General features: G+C 40.1%; 1 protein-coding gene across 1 annotated transcript in view; it reads left to right on the top strand.

The window, feature by feature from the left end:
• LOC122811327 (phosphatidate cytidylyltransferase 2-like) overlaps nucleotides 1–20820 on the top strand; it is a 669860-nt gene that overhangs the window by 200777 nt on the left and 448263 nt on the right. The window lies entirely within an intron of this gene.

Raw genomic sequence — 20820 nt, 5'->3', positions numbered from 1 at the left:
ATCCCTGTCACCATAGTCCTCCGTTTTCCACATTTTTAAACATCCTGTGGCTGATTGCCTCAGTCTTCACATGTTTCAGTTGTGTCCGATAATAGTTGTGAAGGAGACTGTTTTGGAAGCAGAATTTTTAACTGTGGTCACCCCTGCCACTTTTGGGGACAACCAAACCCCCGTATACCACCTCTGTTTGCTGCCTCTCAGGATAAATAAAAACAAATGCAATTTAAACAAAAATCTTACTCTAACAGTTATCGTTACTAGCAGTTACTGTCCTCTGTTTTGACAGAGACCCGTTTTAGTCCTTACATTCAAGTACAGTAGAAACTTGATTATCTGGACTAATTGTTACCAAGTGTAGTCCATATAATCAAAAATCCGGATAATCTAGGACATACTGTATGTAGTAAAATAAAAGTTTTTACATGAAAACATAGTGTCACTTGGAATAAAACACTTGCACTTATTTGCTATTTAAATATTTATATTTATAACCATCATTAGGACCTTGTATGTTCTACATTAGGACTTAGTTTTGTTGAAAATAAGTTTTAATTGACATTTGATGTAAACAGTAGTTTCATAGCAGCTAAATCATGGATCCGTTTCAGTTGTAGCGACTGTATTGGATCAGATTCTTCCTGCCTCTCAAGCCAGTTGAATGCAGTTTCGAGAGCTTAAAAAGCTTTTGTATGAGATGGCACAAAACACTTCCATTTCTTCATCTTCAGTGTCTTCCTCGTCTGTATGTTTTAGGTCCTCTGTGATCTCTTCGCCCCTCAAGATCTGACATTCTCAACATCACTTCCTTCTATTTCTTAAGTTTTTAATTTGAAGAGTCTTTGTGAGGTAATTTAAGTATTTTATTCCAAGCTCTTTTTAATGTTTTTTCATTCAACAGAACTTCATGCGTCTGCATGTAGCAGTAGTCGTTTAAATGTATTTGCTTAAACATTAACACTGTTTCAGTGTCACTGTCTTCTTGTGAAAGAAGTCAGCGCAACAGTTGCTTCCTGTATGTCGCTCGTTACTCTTTAACATACATGACAAGCAGGTGGAGTATTTCTTTTAGATGCTTTAATACATAGAAACACTTCAGGATGAATAGCATCATCATAAAATATAAACTAACTGGATAAAAGAACAACCTTGCATACATACATGTTTACATCTCAACAGCTTACTACAAAATGGTAGTCAGACTTGCATGTGCTCCGTATTTATTCGCTTGTGCAAGCTCTTGGATAGCTTCTTAAAAGTACATACGTACACATGGATCTGCAGCCTCACTTTTAAAAAGGTTGCCCTTGGTAAAAACAATATTAGAGTTAGACATGCATTATTATAGACATTAGAAACGAACACAATGTTCATGTCCAAGTTGCCATGTATCTATTACATAGTCCGGAGACAAGACGAGATCTCATAATATAACAGTCTGGACTGAATTCAGCAACAGGGACAGTCTTCGGTGAACAACTGTTATCAGGGACTTTTGGATTCATCACAGGAATGGGAATAGTCTCTGGAACTTTGGAATTGGAACACAAGACAACTCACTCTGAGATGGTCTCTCTCACAGGCTATGTGCTGTGGTATAGGCTTGGACACCGGTCTCAAATGTTTCCGGTTCTGCCTAAACTCTGCTGCTTGTGATTCCACAATGTAAGATTTCGGCTCTGGACAAATACTCTTCACAACTCCAATCAGATCATAACCTTTAGAGGTTTGCATCCGTATCACTTCTTATAATGAATTGAGCGGTTTGATGGTCTTAATGTAGTAGGGCTAAACGCTTCTTCAACTTTAGCGTTCACTGACCTGTTCTTGATGCATGGAACCAACAGCTGACTACTGATTTGATAATGTGGTTCTAGTTTGTCTCTACAGAAGTCCTATGAGCAGGTGAACCAAGATGTTCATCACGAGGCGTTTTTCTGAGACTCAAGAGATTCAGGAAAACATTAGTATTGTCTCGTTTTGACTCCTCTAGTAACTGTTTCACACTTTGAACTGCACGTTCTTCCAAACCATTTGACTGCAGATACTCAAGGCTACTCGTGACATGAGTGAAGTCCCATTCTTCAGCAAATCTTTTGAACTGTTGGCTTGTAAACTAAGTGCCATTCTCAGAAATAACTGTGGACTACCGTGGACTGCAAAATAACACTTCATCTTGGTAATCACAGTACTGGATGCTAGATTAGGAAATTGGTCAATCTCGAACTAGTTGGAGTAAGAGTCTACTAAAACCAAATAATGTTGACCATTCCACTCAAAAGTGTTGGTGGCTACTGTTGAACGAAGTAGTTCAGGAATCTGGTTTAGTTGAAGTGGTTCCTTCTGTTGATGTGTCTTTGTACTATTACACACAGGGCAAGATGAAAGTACTGTGTTTTGTGGCATAGAAGGCCAAAATACTAGACCACATGCCCCTCTTTTGGTAGAGTCAGCTCCTGGATGGTCACAATGCAAGATAGTAATGCACTCTTGTTGCAAGGACTTTGGGACAATTACTTTCAGACCTTTCATAATGATGCCATTGTCAGACAAAATCTTATCTCTATGTGGAAAAAGGTTGCACTTCTTGGGGTAAACTAAATTGCTTTGATGGCCATCCTTGTTTGACAGTGGTTGAACCTTTGTAAAACTGGATCTGTGGCTGTGATCTCTCAGCTCATCAAGACTTGTGGAAGAAAAAAATTCTCACTTACATGACTTCAAAAGACAAGGTTCTCCTTCTCTTGCTGTTCCGTGGTGTTTCTGGGTGATCTGGACAATCAGTCAGCAAGATAAAGAAATTTGCCTTTCTTGTAGACGAGTGAAATTATACTTTTGCAGTCTCTGCATCATTCATTGCAATCTGGATAGAGCTGAATGCATAGGCTTTCTCAAGATAGTAACTAGAAGTTGGTGGTCTGTTTCAAGCTGGATAGGTCTACCATTAACATAATCGTGGAACTTTGAACAGGCAAGTACAGTTGCCAAAAGCTTTCTCAATCTGAGCGTACTGCATTTCAGTTTGGGTAAGAGTTCTCGATGCACAGGCAACAGGTTCATCCTCTTGTAGAATGACTGTACCTAGGCCAAATTTTGAAGCATCACATGTAAGAGTAACTGGCTTGTGAATATCATACTATCTCAGAATTGGTGGACTAGCAATTCTGTTTCAGGACAGGATACATCTTTGTGTGTCAGCTCTCTAAGCGGTGCTGATAGTTGACTGAAGTCTAAAATGAACTTGCCTAGATAACTGTGCCAAGAAAACATTGCAGGGCTTGAGTGTCTGGAGCTGTCATCTCGAGAATGTCTGTTTGCTTTGAAGGGTCTGGTTTTAGGCCTGAACTAGTAAGTAAATGACCAACATAAGTAACCTCTTGCAGCCTGAATTTGCATTTCTGTGGATTGAGCTTAAAATTCACTTGACATGCTCTTTCCAGAACTTTTATGAGGTTTCTGTCTTGCTCAGCTTCACCATTACCTCCTACTAGTATGACTACTATAATAGTACAAGAATCCCATCCAGAAAGTTGCTCCACTGCACTCTGAAAAGCTTAACTTGCAGAATTCATCTCAAGTGGCATTCTCAAAACTATGTACCTGCCAAATTGAGTACTGAACATAGTGAGCAATGAGGATTTCTTGTCAAGCTGAATTTACCAAAATTAACTCTTTTCATCAGCTTGACAAGAAAGACAGAAAAACAGTGCCATCAGAGCTGTGACTTCTTCGACATGTGCGTTGGATGATGGGATCTTTTTAGGGCTTTGTTCAAATCTCTTAGGTCAGGACATATTTTGATGTCATCTGAGCTTTTCTTGTGAGCTACCACCGTGGAAGATACCCATTCAGTTGGTTCTGCAACTGGACAAAATCACACATTGTCACACCATTGTTTCTAGCTTGGCTTTGACACTGAAATGCATAGCTATTGTAACTTTTTGAGTTGGCCTGATAGCTGGACTGACATCTGGATCTAACTTCATGGAGTACACAATTGGAAGCTTCCCTAGTTTGTCTTCGAAGAGCTCAGCATAGGTAGAAAAAATGTACTGGGTGAAATTAAAGTAGTTGTCTTTAAAGCTGAAAATGATAGACGACTTATTAAATGAAAGCAGTCCCATTTTCAAATGGTCTCTGAGCTGTAATAATGACTAGACATGCCTCTTGACCACATAAAATAACAAGTTGTAGCTTCTCCCAGGAGAGTAACATGAAAGCATTATGTTATGGAGCCTTCAGTCTGAATTTCTTCACCTCCATAACCAACAAGTTTTACATACCTTACCAAATCAAGCCTTTCACCATGACATACACTAGCAAATGTTTCTTTTGACATAATATTGACTTGGAACCTGTGTCAACTTTGAGCTCTATGGATTTGCCATTTATCCAAACAGTACAAAATACTCCATTCGTAGCCCTTGAATCTACTGCATTGACTTTCATGAAGCACTGACAGATCACCCACATAGAGTAGGGTTGCAGCTCCCTAATTGATGAACTTGTTTCTTAAAATGTTCCTTTCTAATAAAAGAATGTGGGCCTTTTGATTTACAAAACCTTTGGAAATGATTCCACTTATTACATTTGTGGCATTGACCAAATGCTAAACCTTTTTCCCTTTTAGAGTCATGATTTCCACCACATTTATGGCAGCTGGCATTGAAACTTGATGGGGACCCATAGTTAAGTTTGCTGACTCTTCTACTTCACTGAGCCTGTGCAAACTCTAGAATTTACTGGAAAGCTCTGGGGTTTACCAGTGGGTGCTGCAGCGGCTACAGTTGCTGCCATGTGCTTGGGCCGGTTTCTTTTAAGCACTTGCTGCATACTATCAACATGAGCTTTGTCACTGTGCCTTCTAGAGCTGTTCTCATTTGTCAGCATATTTGTTTGCTTTCCTGTGAGCTCATATATCTGACAAAAATCTCAATAGCCTTATTCAAAGTTAAAGCACTGTCAAAAAGGCAAATCTTTCTCACAGCATCATCCTTAATATACCACACACGTCTGTCCAACTCATCCTTTAAATCACCAAATCTGCACGTGTTAGCCTTGTTTCTCAAGTCAGTTATATACTGCAAAAGTTTCACCAGGCTTTTGATCCCTTGTATAAAACCAAGTGCCTTTCCATTGTAACATTTGTCTGAGGGTTACACATTTCTCTAAATTTACGTTTTAAGTACTCAGGGTCCTCCCTTGACTCAGTCTGTACAACAGTAGGACTGTTTTCCCCACTCCTGCATAGATGATAGGTGCATACAGAAATGAACACTCCCTTTCAACTGCTTCTGACCCAGCTAAATGAAGCGGAATAAATGCCTTTGTACGGTCATTATCAGAAAATGCAGCCTGTATGAAAATGTCGTACTCTTGCTCAGACACACTGCAGTTCTCTGCAATTTTACTGTCAAACAGAAGTGCACTGGGTTTTCGAAATCTACCATGCTCACAAAGTATGCACAAACACACTGACAATATGGCCCTTGTAATTATGTATGAACAAAATGTTCTGTGAGCTTGTAATAACATTCAAATGCCCAATAAACTCTCTGAAATACTGTACTTTGCGAAATATGCTCTGTAATGGCTGTACTCTGAGAAATAACTTTACTGTAATACTGCACAAACATGCAAACACTTTATACACTTTTGATAACTCTGATATCTTTAATACGAAAAATACGTGCTTAGCGAAAATGCAGTCGTTTCCTCTTTGTTTTATGCAATTCGAACTTTATTTCAAACATTTTTCATAATTCAAATATTTTAATCAGTATCGGACATATGCGAACATTGTTTAGAGCGGTCTATATGCCTCATTCCATTTTGAGAGTAAGAAATAGTTTTGATCAAATTTCAGTATCTGAAATTCATTTCTGACATGTTTTTCAGATTATTCATGCATTAGGGATGATTCACTTCTTAATATTCCTGCAATGCCAGCCGGGTGCCTGTTGGACTTAAGTGGAAGAAATTGGAGCTCTTTCTGACAACAAATCGCTTTGGCCATTCTTCTATTAACTTCATGTCCCTTTAGACATGCCACTGCTGCCACCATCACTCATCCCTCTCTAACATAGATGACAAGCAGGCAGGGTATTTCATTTAGATAAATATAAACAAAAAAATATAGCCTCAGGCAATAAAACAACCAGAGCAAAAAGAAGCAAATGAGAAAAAAAACACCATAGCACTGGATGTAACGCAGCAGAATGTCCAATTTATTGTAAGTAAGCGCTTTCAAGGGTTCACCTCTTCATCAGACTTGGATAAAAATGACTTAAAACAACCGCATTAAATAGTATTCCAATTAACATTAATTACTTCAGTTAAAAACTAATTATTTAAAGCCATACTTAACATTTTTAAAAACATCACAGCATACATAAACTAAAAACTAGTGTCTTAACTGTCTCGCTTTCAGGAAAGCTTTAATGGAGACCATAATATTCAAACCAGGAGCTTTATCAGCGTGCAGTAACCTAATCCGTTTTTGTTCAGCTGCCTCAGTAATATTACTCATCTCCTCCCCTTTTTCTCAAACAAACAAAAAACAAAAAAAAACAAAAAAAAAAAAAATGTATGAACAAACTACTCCATCCAGGAAATAACAAAAAAATAAAACCAAAACCAAAACCCCAAAGCCAACCCACTGAATAGCCAAACCAATCAAACCAAAAAACTAACAAAAAAGCTCACTCCAAACCAAACTCTCACACTCCCATAAATACCAAAACCAAACAGTCACCTCTCTGGCTCAAACCATGACACCCCATAATAGCCAACCCACACCTACCCCCAACAAATTATTATACTACCCTTAAACCTTGCACCCCTCTAACCCATAACCCTTCCAATTACTATATTCAACAAACTACCAACTAAAGCTCTTCAAACCACTGCAACCTAAACCGACAAACTTTATTCAACTCAACTAAACCCTCTCCATCAAAAATCTCCCACATCAAACCTGATGAAAATCTCCTCCATCTAACTAATCAAAAACTCTTCTTAACTATTTAAAAAACCCCTCCTATTCAAAAATAACTCCTATCTATCCCATCAAAAAACACAAACATGCAAACTCTATCAACTCTACTGCAACCATCACTCTCTTACAACATCAACTTGTAACACAACTCTTGTAGAGGCCTTACACAGGTAACATCTACACCACTTCTTCCCTACTGCCCTTCTCTAAACAAAACACACAAACACACACACAACCTCTTCTTCCCCTCTTCTCCTTTTCATCAACTTAACATAAAACTTATCCTTCACAACATCAACACCTCCTCCACACTTTAGAATCCCTGTCACTTGACCCAACAGCACTACCACAGTGCACTTTATCATACACAAATTGAACAATACTACTCCAGCAGTCCTATAGGACTTCCTAACTCGGGACAACTTCCTACCCGTCCCATTAGGGTCCATCCAACAGTCCCTCTCCCCTTCTATATATTTATAAACCTGTATACAATATCCCCTCCCTTCCTATTTATATAACATGCTGATGATTCCACTCTGCCCTCCTCCTCTCCCCAATGCTCTTCTGATTTACCCCACTCTCATTCTGCTCCATCCCCTGCCTCCAGAACTCCAAAAACAATTTCATCATTTCTGTCTCCAAAAAAAATCAAAAAAATCCTCTGTCTTCTCCCTAATCCCAAAAACCTTCCAATCTCACTTTTCCAAACCCATCCACCACATCAATCTGTTCCCTTTCTAATTCACAAAATCAAACCTCACTGACTTGACTATATCATCTTCTGACTAACTATAAAAAATCAGGATTATCAAAACTATCATTTAAATAACAAGAGCCCTTTCTTAAAATAACTTCCCTTTCCACATCTCTGGCCCATCCTCCCCACTACTCTCCTCATCTCCCCCCTACACTGCTCTCCTCAACTCCCTCCTTATTAACCCTCCTCCTCCTCCTAACATTTTAAAACTTAACCTTCAGAAACTTAACATTGCCAGATTTGCAACTGCATTGCCAGATTTGCAAACTGGCTCAAACTCAACACTCATCACTGTCTTAACTTAAAGAACTCAGAACCACAGAAACTTCCAATACTCCAATTGCAGCAATTTTAAAATTCTTTTTAAAATTCTACATTACCAACCAACACTTATATAATCTTACTTATTCTTATCCTCAAATCTCCTCTCTTCACCCCTAAGCAAAAGCCAAAAACTTATAAAAAGCCAACAATAAAGCAGGAGACAAACACTATTACTTCCACAACAAACAAACAAACATCACAAACTTCCCTGGACTGACCTCACCTCCCTTCCCAAAATTTAATTTCAAAAAAAAAAAAGAAATCATTTATGAAATCTGCACAATCAAATCTGACTTGATAACTACTATACACTACTTGCTAAACTAAACTCTCCTACTTATTTAATTCTACTTGCATTTACCCAGATCTTCTCTTCTCTTCTGTTTCTCTGTGCCTGTTAAAATGTTAAAATCTTGTATGATAATTGCTTTCCTCCCTCTACCTCTCTCCTCTATATACTTATATATAGCCTCAAGCAGCAATACTGTACATTCATATTGACCTTATTTTTCTTTTCTTTATTTCTTTTGCTTGTGTGTGTTGTGTTGTTGTTTTTTTATTTTTTTACTTTTTTTACTATTTGTATTTTTTAAACTGTAAAGTAAAGTATTATAGTATAGTTTTCTTTTCTTCGCTCTGCTGAAAATGGACATGTATCCAGCCAGACTAGCCCGGTTAACAAATGTAAAATAAAATAAAATAAAATAAATAAAATAAAATTTTCTGACTGCAAGTATTTCCAAGACCAGAAACATAAACGTTTGCTCACTACCTTCATTTTTGATGTGCATAGCCAGGGCACTACTTTCCTTTTTATTTCTTGTATCCTGTCTTTTGAACTGTCAGTTAGTCATGCCAATATAACATGAAAAACATTTGACACAATAACTCGGATATATTACATTGACTGTTTTACAGTCCGCATAGTGAGAAGGCTCTATTCTGAAGCCTAGCTTAGGGTGTGCAAAGTTGGTACCTGTGTGTATATATGCACAGGCAGTACAACTCTTACATGTATATGTACCTACTCTGTCTGATCTAAGAGTAGTCCTATTTAAACTAGATTTATAACCAAGATCATTCTGTAAGATCTTATTTCGAAAGCTAAACTTAGCCTTGTCTCCTGTCTCCTTCAACTCATCCAAAGTAGAGAGTATATTCCAGTTCTCATTAATGACACAGCAGATCATATTTATATTACTAGCATATGTCAGAGTTATTCTCAAATCATTACTACTCTCATTAGTGATCTGTTGTAGCATCTCACTACTCTCAACAACATTGCCTACATGTGGATCGCATACTGTTGCATTGTTGGTAAAGTATGGTTTACACCTATACACCTAAACCATCTTTCCATGCCTCTTTAATGTGCCTGTCTATATCTTTACTTTTATAACCCCTTTCTATAAAATCCAGTTTAAGGGACTCTAGAGCTGAATTCAGCTCTGCATCGTCATTATGTAATCTTATCAGCCTGACCACCTGTCCTTTTATTATATTATGTTTGCAATGGTTCGGGTGCATACTTGTATTGTGCAGTAGGTTATTCTTTCTAACCGGTTTCCTATACAAACTAGTTTTAACAGTATTTAGCAAATGCTTACTAACAGTCGCATCTAAAACTTCCACCTGTTGTAAACTATAATTGTATGTGAATCTCAGAAAATCAGTGGTCTTATTGAGATGGTGGATAAACTCTCTTAATCTTGTCTCAGTTCCTTGCCATAATAAAACAATATCATCCACAAATCTAGTATACCACAAGACAGAGTTGGCATAGGTCATATTAGAGAGTATAAACTCAGTTTCCCATTGCACCAGTGAAAGGTTGGCGTAGCTGTTGGCACAGGCTATGCCCATCGCCATGCCAACCTTTTGAATGTAGTATTCATCATTAAACATAAAAACATTGTTACTTAAAATAATGTCCAATAGGCTACAAATCAAGTGTATTTCATCACCCTGAACCCCCTTGCTATGCTATAGTTCACTAATACTATCAATACCCCATTGATTCGGTATGACCGTGAGCAGGGATACAAGGTCCATAGTAACAAAGTAACATTCAGAATAGTCCAGTTTTCATTTCATTTGTAATAACTCTAAAAAAGTTTGTGTCCCTTAGAACAGTCTCATACTCTTCTAATATGTGATGCAAGTTCTTTTTGACAAAAATGGATAGGGGTTCCTTAGCCCAGCCTCTGCAAGAGACTATAGGTCGCATGGGTGGAGTGCTAAGATATTTATGAACTTTTGGCAAACCATGTACAATTGGTACCACTGGATGTTCAACTGAGAAGTATTCAGAGAGTGGCTCTGATATCATATTAGTTATTAGTAGATCGAAGATCAGAAATGCTATTCTATCCATAACACCTTTAACAGTAGCTACTGATATACATTCATAGGTATCACTTTGACTTAAAAGAGCATACATTTGTCTGTGATACAGCTCCTTATCTAAAATAACTATATCTCCACCCTTGTCAGCGCGTCTAACTTCTATAGAAGTTAATTATCTGTTCTTTCAGTGCGTCATACTCTTCTTTAGACATATTGTGGTAGAGTTTATGTTCATCTTCACTATCTAAACTATCCCTGATCTGTTTATCATAGATCTCCACAAAGGTATCAATAATAGCATTGCTGGGTGGAACAAACACACTTTTTTAAAAATCGATTGAGTAGTATTTGCATTATTAAAAAAAACACGCAATGTCAGTGTCCTGGCAAATAGCCTTACATCTTTAAGAACATCAGTCATTTGTTGCCTTTCTAGCCGGTACAAAGCTGAGCCCTTTGCTCAGTAACCATCTCTGAGCATCAGTCAATTCATATGTTGAAATGTTAAATCAAACCTGTTTGATCTTTTGGCCCCATCTGTTCCAATCCTCTGTACTTTGCATTCTCCTTGTTTTTTGGTTTCTCACTCGACTCCTGGACCTTCCCCTGATCAGGAACGGTTCGTTTGATAAAAACGACTCATGTCTGATGTTGTTGGTGTTACGGAGTCTTTACTGCTAAAAGCAGCAACAGTCGACCGTTCACTATCCTGACTGTAAAACAGTCAATGTAATATATCAGAGTTATTGTCAAATGTTTTTCATATTATGTTGGCATGACTAATCGACAGTTCAAAGACAGGATACTTGAACATATGAGGGATATAAGAAATAAAAAGGAAAGTAGTGCCTTGGCTATGCACATCAAGAATGAAGGTAGTGAGCATATGTTTGTTTCTGGTCTTGGAAATACTTGCAGTCAGAAAAAGAGGAGGAGATATGAGGAATATTACTGAGGCGGCTGAACAAAAATGGATTATGTTACTGCGCGCTGATAAAGCGCCTGGTTTGAATAATATGGTCTCCATTGAACCTTTCCTGAAAGCGAGACAGTTAAGACACTAGTTTTTAGTTTATGTATGCTGTGATGTTTTTAAAAATATTAAGTATGGCCTTAAATAATTTAATTGTTTTTAATTGAAGTAATTTAATGTTAATTGGAATACTATTTAATGTGGTTGTTTTAAGTCATTTTTATCCAAGTCTGATGAAGAGGTGAACCCTTGAAAGCGCTTACTTATAATAAATTGGATATTCTGCTGTTAGATCCAGTGCTATGGTGTTTAATCGTTCATTTAGATGCTTTAATGCATAGAAACACATCAGGATGGATAGAATCCTCATAAAATATAAACGAACTGGATAGCAAACAGATCTTACATACGTATGTGCTTACATATAGGTTCATAGGTTCATACTAGGCTATCATTTTTCTGTGCCTCTGTCAAGCAGTGAAAGTATCCTGGGGTATATCTGGCGATCTCCCATCCATTGGTCAAGATTCCTCTTGAACAAGGCCAGCGGTGCTCTGCCTCATCATGTGCGGATTTTTTTTCCACAGCATAGGGAGTCTCTGGGTGATGAATCTGTCCCTCCAGCACGTTCTATTTATAACCGTGTCCAAGGTTTAAGTCTCCGCCTTGTGGTTCTGAGGGATCTAGATTTTTATATGTCAGGCACAGGTCACCTCTGAAGCGGTATGAGAGACTGAATAGAGCTGGAGTTCTTTCAGTCGGGCAGCATAAGACATATTAGGTGTCTGGTCAGATACATTCCGAACGGGAACGGGCATTGTACTCAATCATAGGTCCAATAGTGATGAGTACAGGGGGACAATGTCCTTCATGATCAGGTGGGCGATTAAACATGAGTGTCAAAACTAAAGGCTACTGTCAACTGGGTCCCCAGTATGACTATGCATTTTTGGCGTTTAACTTCAGGCCATGGCTCTGGCACCAGTTATCGATGTGTTTTCGACTATGGCCCAGTTGAAAAGTAGATGCCGAACAAGAGGGACCCAGGACTGACCTGAGCAACTCTGACCCTGTGGTTCTGTCACTTAGCCAGTTTGCAACCCTGACTGTCTCGAAAAGTCAACTAAGTTTAAGAGGCAGGATCCAAAGCCAAACTGGGTTGGATCCAAAGTCATAAGGCTTGTCAAGCTATGGGGGGGGTAATTTCCAGGGTCTGTGGAGGCACCGCCCTTATGAAGTAACTGTGGGTTTAATTCCTCATTGAGTTCATGAAGCACACAGCCGGGGGACACCATCGGTCCCATGGATGCTGTGTTTCAGTTCTCACTGGGCGTTGGAGATGTTTGGGGGCTACAATCCTCTGGAATATATCTCTCCTTTGGGGAGAAGTTTGCACTGAACCTGTCAGCCAGTATGTTAGCAATGTATCAACAGCTTACTACAAAATGGCAGCCAGACTTGCATGTTCTCCGTATTTTTACGCTTGTGCAAGCTCTTTGATAACTTCTTAAAGGTACATACACACATTGATCTACACTGTACAAGCGCATTAACGTTTCAGTGATGCTTTATCCATCTGCTGCAAATTTGATGTCACATTGGGAGGGAAAAACCAGACTGTAAACATCCCATTTTCCCACTCTAGCAATTCCACCGAGGGATGTGAGGATGTGGTATCGAGCAAAAGTAAGACCTTTCCTCCTTTCCCCAATGTCTTCTTGGAACTTCTTCACTTCTGGAATAAATATGTTGTACCAATTCAAAAAGATTTCATTGTTCAGCCACACATTCTTCTAATGGTTATAGGGTAAGGGAATCTTCATGTTTTTAAGACGTGGGAGTTTTAGACTTCCCAATAAGGAGTGGCATTCTGTGAGTTCCATTGGCTTTAGCACGAACCATGTCAGTAACCCAGTCCTTTCTGACTTTATAACCTGGAGCTGCACTTTCATGCATTGATGCTAAAAATTTGCTTGGAAGTGCCTTCCAATTTAGACCTGTTTCGTCAGCATTGTGGACAGTTTCAAAATCATGCTGTCTTTCCTGGGGCATCACCTTGAGAGTCTGAAAGTGTCAGCTGCAGCAACATTCACAGGCATTTTTTCTCCCTGCATCTCCAGTTCTCGAATTCCATGGTGTGATTTAAAGTTTCCCAGCCACCCAGAACTTGTCTTAAAAGAAGGATCGCCACTGAGCTTCTGATTGAATTCCATAGCTTTTTCACACAGTAAAGGGCCCAGGTAATGGTTGCTCTGATAGTTTTTGCAAAAAAAAATGTGAGAAAAACATCTTTCAAAAGTGTTTTGAGCTTCCATCTTCACTGTCCAGAGCACAGGTAAACTTCAGTATGAGTTCATTCTTTTTTAATGCCTGATATTGTTGATGTTCCCACTCCATACTTATTGGCCAACATGCAGACTGAATCTCCATTCCTCAAACACTGAATAATGTTCATGTTACCTTGTAAAGATAACGCAACTCTCGACATATTTAACTAAAGATTTGTGCATCACATAAAATAGTGAAAGCAAAACAAGCATCTCGTGTTGCTCAACGATTGACAAGTGTGTGCGGTGCTGCAGAGTCTCATAATTACAAATTTGGCGCCAGTACCAATTTGTAATCATAATTGCAGTTGCTCGGTCACAAAAGAGTTTGGATTACCGAAGTCCGGATAATTAAGTTTCTACTGTAGATGCAGTCTGTGAAGGACCAGGTCAGAGGCTTTGACTGGTACTCCCCTGTCAGTTTTTGCAGTTACCTCAGTGTAAACCTGAATCTAGTTTGACTAATGGCTCCTAGTCATGAGCCTGTGTTGATCTGGAGTTTGTTGCTCTTTTAAGCACTGATGAAGTCTTGGTGCTGAAACAGGTATGCTATGACCATTGTATGTGTTGTGGTTTATATCCTTAGATTACAAGGATATATAGATTTGTTCCAGTTATGTTTTATTAAAGGATGGAGAGCTGACTTTGTGTGCAGTTTGTGTTTTTCATTTTGGATCCTGCACCTATCTGTACTTGTGTGGGTGTTTATCAATTCCTTTTAAGAATACAGCCATTCTTTCCCATGGAATTCTCATGATTTTCCTTGCAGCTGTGTTTGGTCTAACATATCTATTTCCCTAGATTTTTCCTGCTCACTCCCTTGTTTCACACTTCCTGTCTTGGAGTCCTTTGGTACTTTTCTACTGAAATGTTATCTTTTGGAGACAGAGCCAGCTGTGTGTACTACTTTTTCTTTGTCTTCCATGGTAATCCCACTTTTCTTTACTCAGTCTGGCCAGGGCTGTTCCTTCCTTTCCGTGGGTTGTGTATCTGCAGATGGCTTTGTTCACTTTTGTGACCACTTGTTTGACTCATTTAGTCATCACCTCCTTTATTGCCTTTCCCCTGGATATCCCTGACCACCTCTGCCTTAGGACTACAACTGAAATCCTGTTCATCTAGGGAAGTCCTGCATCAGTTGGTTAAACCTGTTTTGGCCCTGTTCCTCATTCACCTCTTACTTAGTTTCTGCTCTTAGGCTCAGGACCTTCCAGTTTGCTGTTGGAAGATTCAGATCACCATGATTATAACTCATCTGCCTACCTTTCTTCCTTATTTCACTCTCAACATTTCCATTCCTACTCACTGTATGGATCTGAGAGTCTTTTTTATATTGTATTGTTTCACTTTCTCTTCTGCAGTTTAGTTACCTTGCTACCTTATACTAAGTTGTGACCCTTGCTGCCTCACTTTGTCATGTTTGATGGCTTGCATTACTTCATTTTCCATTTTAGACTTCCTGTCTCACTCACATTCCTAAGACCAGCATGTTCTACACCCCTTTATCATTAGCCTATGTGATAGCAACAGTTTCTGCCTTGCGCTCTTGCAGCTCCCAGTCTCCATTCATAGACTTCTTTCACTACAGAGTAATATTGCTCAGACATTCTTACAGTTGCACTTGTTTGTTCCTCTGTGCGGTTTGTATTTCTTGCTCTGTCCTACTGCCTAACACCTCTGTGCTTTAACAAAGGGAAGATGTAGTTCTTATGGCGTAAATATTAAAATATTCAAGTTTTAATGCCATTTTAGTTTACGGGGTAGAAGGGGTGTACTTAGGTTAAGATGAACATCCTTAAAGGAAAAAAAAATGATCAAGTGAGAGCATATCTCTGATGCCGTTGAGAGCTTTCAGCTAGAGAAACTGAATTCTCAGACAGTTGAATGGCCATTTCATTCCACAGTGGAGCAAGATGTAATCTTGACAAATGTTTACCTGGGGGAGGGGAAGGAGTGGCAGCTCCAGGTTCCTTTTTTCCCCCCAGGGCACAATATATTACAGTTGACAGGGCCAAGAAAGACCAAAAAGGTAACATGTAGAACATGCAGTAGATACATGGATCTAGTCCTATAACCCAGTGGAATATCAGAATGACTTTCAGAATGTCATAACCCCACATCTGCCAATCTCTGAGCTCAAGAAACCTGGAATAAGCAAAAAAAAAAGAGTGGAGGGACAAAGTCCCAAAAACAGGGACAGATTTTATGTATTGCTCTTAATATTAGAAAGTTGATATGTATTTTCTAAGGGTATGAAAGCTGAAACTCAGATGTTTGGGATTATTTAATGACAGCAGTCCTCAAATGAACTGGTGGAAAACTGCATATTTTATGATGAACTGGTCCAAAGTATGAGGTAGAAATCTGGACAGTTGAGAGGTAGGCATAACCCTCAGCTGCTACACAACCTACTTATTCAGTAATTCCTGATATAATGTATTTGTTTATTTTATTTTGCATTTGTTTACCAGGAAAGTCAGACTGGGATAAGACCCATTTTCAGTGGAAGCCCAGGAAGAAAAGCTCCACATATAGAGATTATACAAAATTTATACAAGAAATTATACAAAAAATATACAAGACCTACAGTACAATAGAAATTACATTATATGCTATTATATATGACATTTCTGTTGTACAATCATCTGATACAATTTATTGTAATGTAGACATTGTTTCTCAAAGTAAACTGAGGAAGGGTTTGTAGGGGGGAAATCTGATGGAAAAAGATGAAGTTCGAGATCATCTAGACATGAGAGAGTGCATACATTATGAGGTGGTCAGGAAGAAGAACATGTATGACAAACTATTAAAACTAGTTAGCCTGGAGTAGTACAGAATCAAAGCCAAGTGTCGTTAAGATGACTTAAGAATCTTTTTGAATTTGTTGGTATTTGTGTAGGTTCTGATGCTGTGAGGTAATGAATTCTACCTTGTTGCCACATGATGAGAAATTAGGGAGTCCCCTGCCATATTAGTGGATTTGGACGCATGTAGCAGAGATTTGTTGACCGAAGACTTCGACTTGTGGTATGGGGCTGGAGAATAAATATTTAGAAGGGCGGGTTTTTTTCAGGTTGATGTGCTAGTTTGTGTGCTAAGGTTAATTGGCTATAGGATAGAAGTTGTGGGAGTTCTAACCAGGAGAGTTTTTTAAGGAATGACGGTGGTGGGTATGATGTGGGCAGTTGCAAATTTAGCTATTTTATTGTAGCATGTTTCAAGTTTAATTATGTTTATTAAGTTTTCTAATGAGTAAACTATATTTTTTTACCAGACTTTCCGGCAAGTCTTTCAGAACCTTTCACTTGGATTTTCTTGATTTATATCTCTGCATGCTGATAACATTTGTGTTTTTGTAAAACTGTCTTTCCCATAATTAAGCCACTGATGCCCATAATAAATCCATCTGATATTAATCCTCGTTCATTCCTTGCGCATGGGTATCGGTTCTGACCTTGGAACCAAGCCAGCCATTTTCCAAGCTCGCATCAGCTACAAACTCTCAAGCTAAACTCTTACCCATAACCCCCCTCTCCCTGTTACCCCAGATTCCGTTTGCCGCGTTGCCATTCAGTCATTTCAATCTGCTTCTCTTGAGCTAAGTATAGTTATTTGTTGTCAGAATAGTCATTTATATAACTTTTTCTGTCAGAAAAGTTTCTATTTCGTTGTCTCTTACCCTATCGCATCTAGCGACCATAATTTCTTGAGTTTTTCTTCTCTTTTCTCTACACTTTTTACCGCAAGGTATTTCTCCCCTTACCATCGTTGGTTATCTTCCCCTTTTTTCATACTTTCGGGTATTCTTTTGTACCATTGCTGGTACCCTTTCTACTATCTCTTTTTTTCTATCATGGCAGATAAGAAAGGTAGTCTGGGTTTTAAAAGGTGTTCTGATTGAGGACACAAATTACCTACATCTGATGCACACTCTTTGTGCGTTTATTGTTTGGGGGTGTTCCATTTATATGTTGACCCGCCCTGTACTATCTGTGAAAATTTTTCTAACAGAACCTTGTTAGAAAGGAAATATAAGTTGTTGCTGAAGGGACTTCTTAAATCTCCCTTTTCAGAGGCTATTTCTGGGTCAGAGGCCTCAACCTCTCCTAGAGCCCATAAGAAAATTTTGGATGTTCCTACTAAGACCTAGTCTTTGCCTTTGTCCCTGGCTGGGGACTCCCGCTGATCAAAACCTAAAAATGTTAAAGTTTCTGCTCTGGAGCTCACTCAGTCAGCCCCAGTGCTTTTGGTGCCTAGACTTTCGGCACCGAGGCCTTCGGCTCCATTAGTGATCTCGGCTCCGTCTTCTCCCGCAGCCTTCACTATATCTGCACCGTGGGGCTCCTCGGTTCAGACTATTACTACTACTGTATTGGCACCGACCGCTCAGTCGGTGCAGACCTTAACCACATCTGCTCCGACAGCTTATTCTGAACAGACGCCTCTATTGTTGGCTCCAGCTTCGGTACAGACAACCACTTCGGCACCTATCCTTGTGTTGGGTCGGTGCAGACCGTGACCTCGGTACCAATGACTTTTTTGGTGCAGACACCCATAGTCCAGTCTTTCTCTGCACCGTTATCGGTGCGGACTTGTGAGGTGGGCACAGATTTTGCCTCTTCTGTGGACAGGCCTGTTTCTCCCTCAGTCTCTGTGAGGTCCAATAGAAGCCTTTCCGAACACTGTGTTGCATCTTGTGGATCAAGTGCTCTTGGCCAGAGGTATCCCACCCCCCAGGACCTATCCTTCCTTGGGAGGTGATCACCCATCTCCAAAGACCCCTTCTTATTCTCCACCTTCATTACCTTTGAAGTCCATGGATATAGCACAGTCTTCCTCCTCTGCTGTTCCCTTTATGGATCTCACTAAGGAACTGCAGTTGCCTTTGTGGCAGGAAAGTTTTGCTAGGACCCAGGATGACAGTTGTGACTAGTGTAATTTGCTCCACAGCTATCCAGGGACTCAGAGTCGGCAGGCTGAGCCACTTAGGGGAGGGGTGACCCCTATCCTGGACATTCACTCCTCTTCAGGTGGACCAGCCTTACAACTGATGGAGAAGGCTTTCACTGCTGCTGGCGATTCTGGACTGTCTATCCCCCACCCTCCTCTGGTACACTGGTTTCACAAGTCGCACCTAGCGGACACTGGTGCAAGGGCCTTGGGACATATTCCCACAGGAAACCCCTTTTCCGCAGTCTTCCCCAGCTTCTCCCGCAGAGGAAGTCCACCGGAAAAGTTTGTGTAAGAGGAAGCACATGGACTCCACAGAGGAGTCCCCTCACTGATGACAGACTTGGATGAGAGGGAAGAATCCCCTCTGTCACCCTCTGAGGTATCCTTCGGTGATATCCTCAAAATCCTTAAACAGAGAGGTGACTAGCAGTCTTCTAATCCGACCCCTGAGGAGTCTGTGTTCCTGCAGGCTTTTTGCGTCCGACCTCCTGGGTTACTCCACCTGCCGATGAACTTGTCTGGCTCAGCTTGCGTGGAAGGCTTTTGACACTGTCGAAGCTATTCCCCGGAAGCCAGATAAGATTTTTGTCCCCTCCTGCTACGGGTCCCCGTTGGTCAAAATGTCTTCCTGTGGATGCTTTAGTGGTGGCAGCCGCAACAAAAAAGGATCTGGCAGAAGAAAGCCAGACTGTCCATCCGCCTAACGGAGTCCTGGGCCCTGGACAGGGTAGGGAAGTGCACCTTTGCATCAGCAACCTTTACTATCAGGTCCTTGAATTATATGGCACACTTTACCAGGCTTCAAAGGGATCTGATGTCCGAGCTCTCTGAAACCTTGCCTGGTGCCGTGTCTGAGGTCTGTGACAAAGTGGCCTCTCAGCTGGCCACCATTGAGTCAATATCTAACTCCTCTATGTGACTAATATTTCACAAATCGGAAGGAGCAGCTAGAGCAGCGGGTTCAGCTGCCATCTTGAGACTGCATGCCTGGATGCGCTTGTACAATTTCGCGGAACCCTTTAAGGCTTCCTTTCTTAATGCTCCCATTGAGGCCTCTTCATTGTTTGGACCCAAAGTTAAAAGCACACTGGCCAGATGTGAACAGGACGGTAAGACCCTTTCTGCCATAAGCGTCCGTTATTCTTCCCTTCAACGTGCTTTCTCCCGAAACCAAAAGAGTGGGAAGATATGGTTCAAGAAATCTCAGGGTCCTTTCGTGACATGCAGGCAGAGTTCTCCCCTAGAGGCAGAGGAGGAAACTCACAGGGAAGACTCTCCTTTCGGGACATAGGGGGTCCGCGTAACCAGGGTTCCATGGACTCTTTCCCTGGCTAATTCTACCAGCGCTCCTGAAGAGCGGCCCAACTTCTTTCCTCTGGAGGTGGTTGAGGGTCGTTTCTCCTTGTACCCTTTTGCCTGGCTAACCATCACCACCGATTCTTGGGTACAAAGGATTATATAACCAGAGGTTATCATATTCCCTTCGATATTTGTCCTGTCCCTTTAAAAAAAACCTTCCCGACATGCCACCCAGTCAAAGGGAAGAAAGCAGCACCACAGATAGAAAAGCTGCTAAAAAAGAGAGTTATCCAAATAGTCCCTTCAGACCAGATAGGATCCGGATGCAACTCAAGACTATTTTTGGTGCCAAAGAAAACCAGGGACTGGAGACCAATTTTGGATTTCAGTGTATTGAACATGTTTGAGAGTACAAAAATTTCGGATGGTCACAATACAGTCTGTCTTCCCGCTTTTGGAAAAAGATGATTGGATGTGCTCGATAGGTCTTCAAGATGTGTACTACCAAATATAAGTGGACAGGCCATCAAGAAGATTTCTGTGCCTTGTTTGCCTCGTGGTCCCCGTAAGCGTTAATTTTTCGCGGATTAGTTTCTGTACCGTTGAGTTGGAGTTGAAGACCCGGAAATCAAAGTTGCTAAAGGTATTAGGTCTTAAGGAATAGTTTTTTTTTTTAATCAACAGGCTGTATTTCAGAAAAGAAAAAGCTTGCCGTCAAGTTGTCCTTTTTTTTCGAGATACGCAAGCTGATTATGCTATCCGGTTGTTTCCAAAGTTTGGAACTTTATTCTTTGGTTGGAGTGTCGCTTTTTTACTACAGGTTCAATTTGCTGGAGCCTAA

The sequence above is a fragment of the Protopterus annectens genome, chromosome 9.part0, assembly GCF_019279795.1.
Source record: "Protopterus annectens isolate FY-2018-M chromosome 9.part0, PAN1.0, whole genome shotgun sequence".
Taxonomy (NCBI): Eukaryota; Metazoa; Chordata; order Ceratodontiformes; family Protopteridae; genus Protopterus; species Protopterus annectens.
Note: the sequence above shows the minus strand (reverse complement) of the source record. Positions and strands in the feature narration are given on the sequence as shown.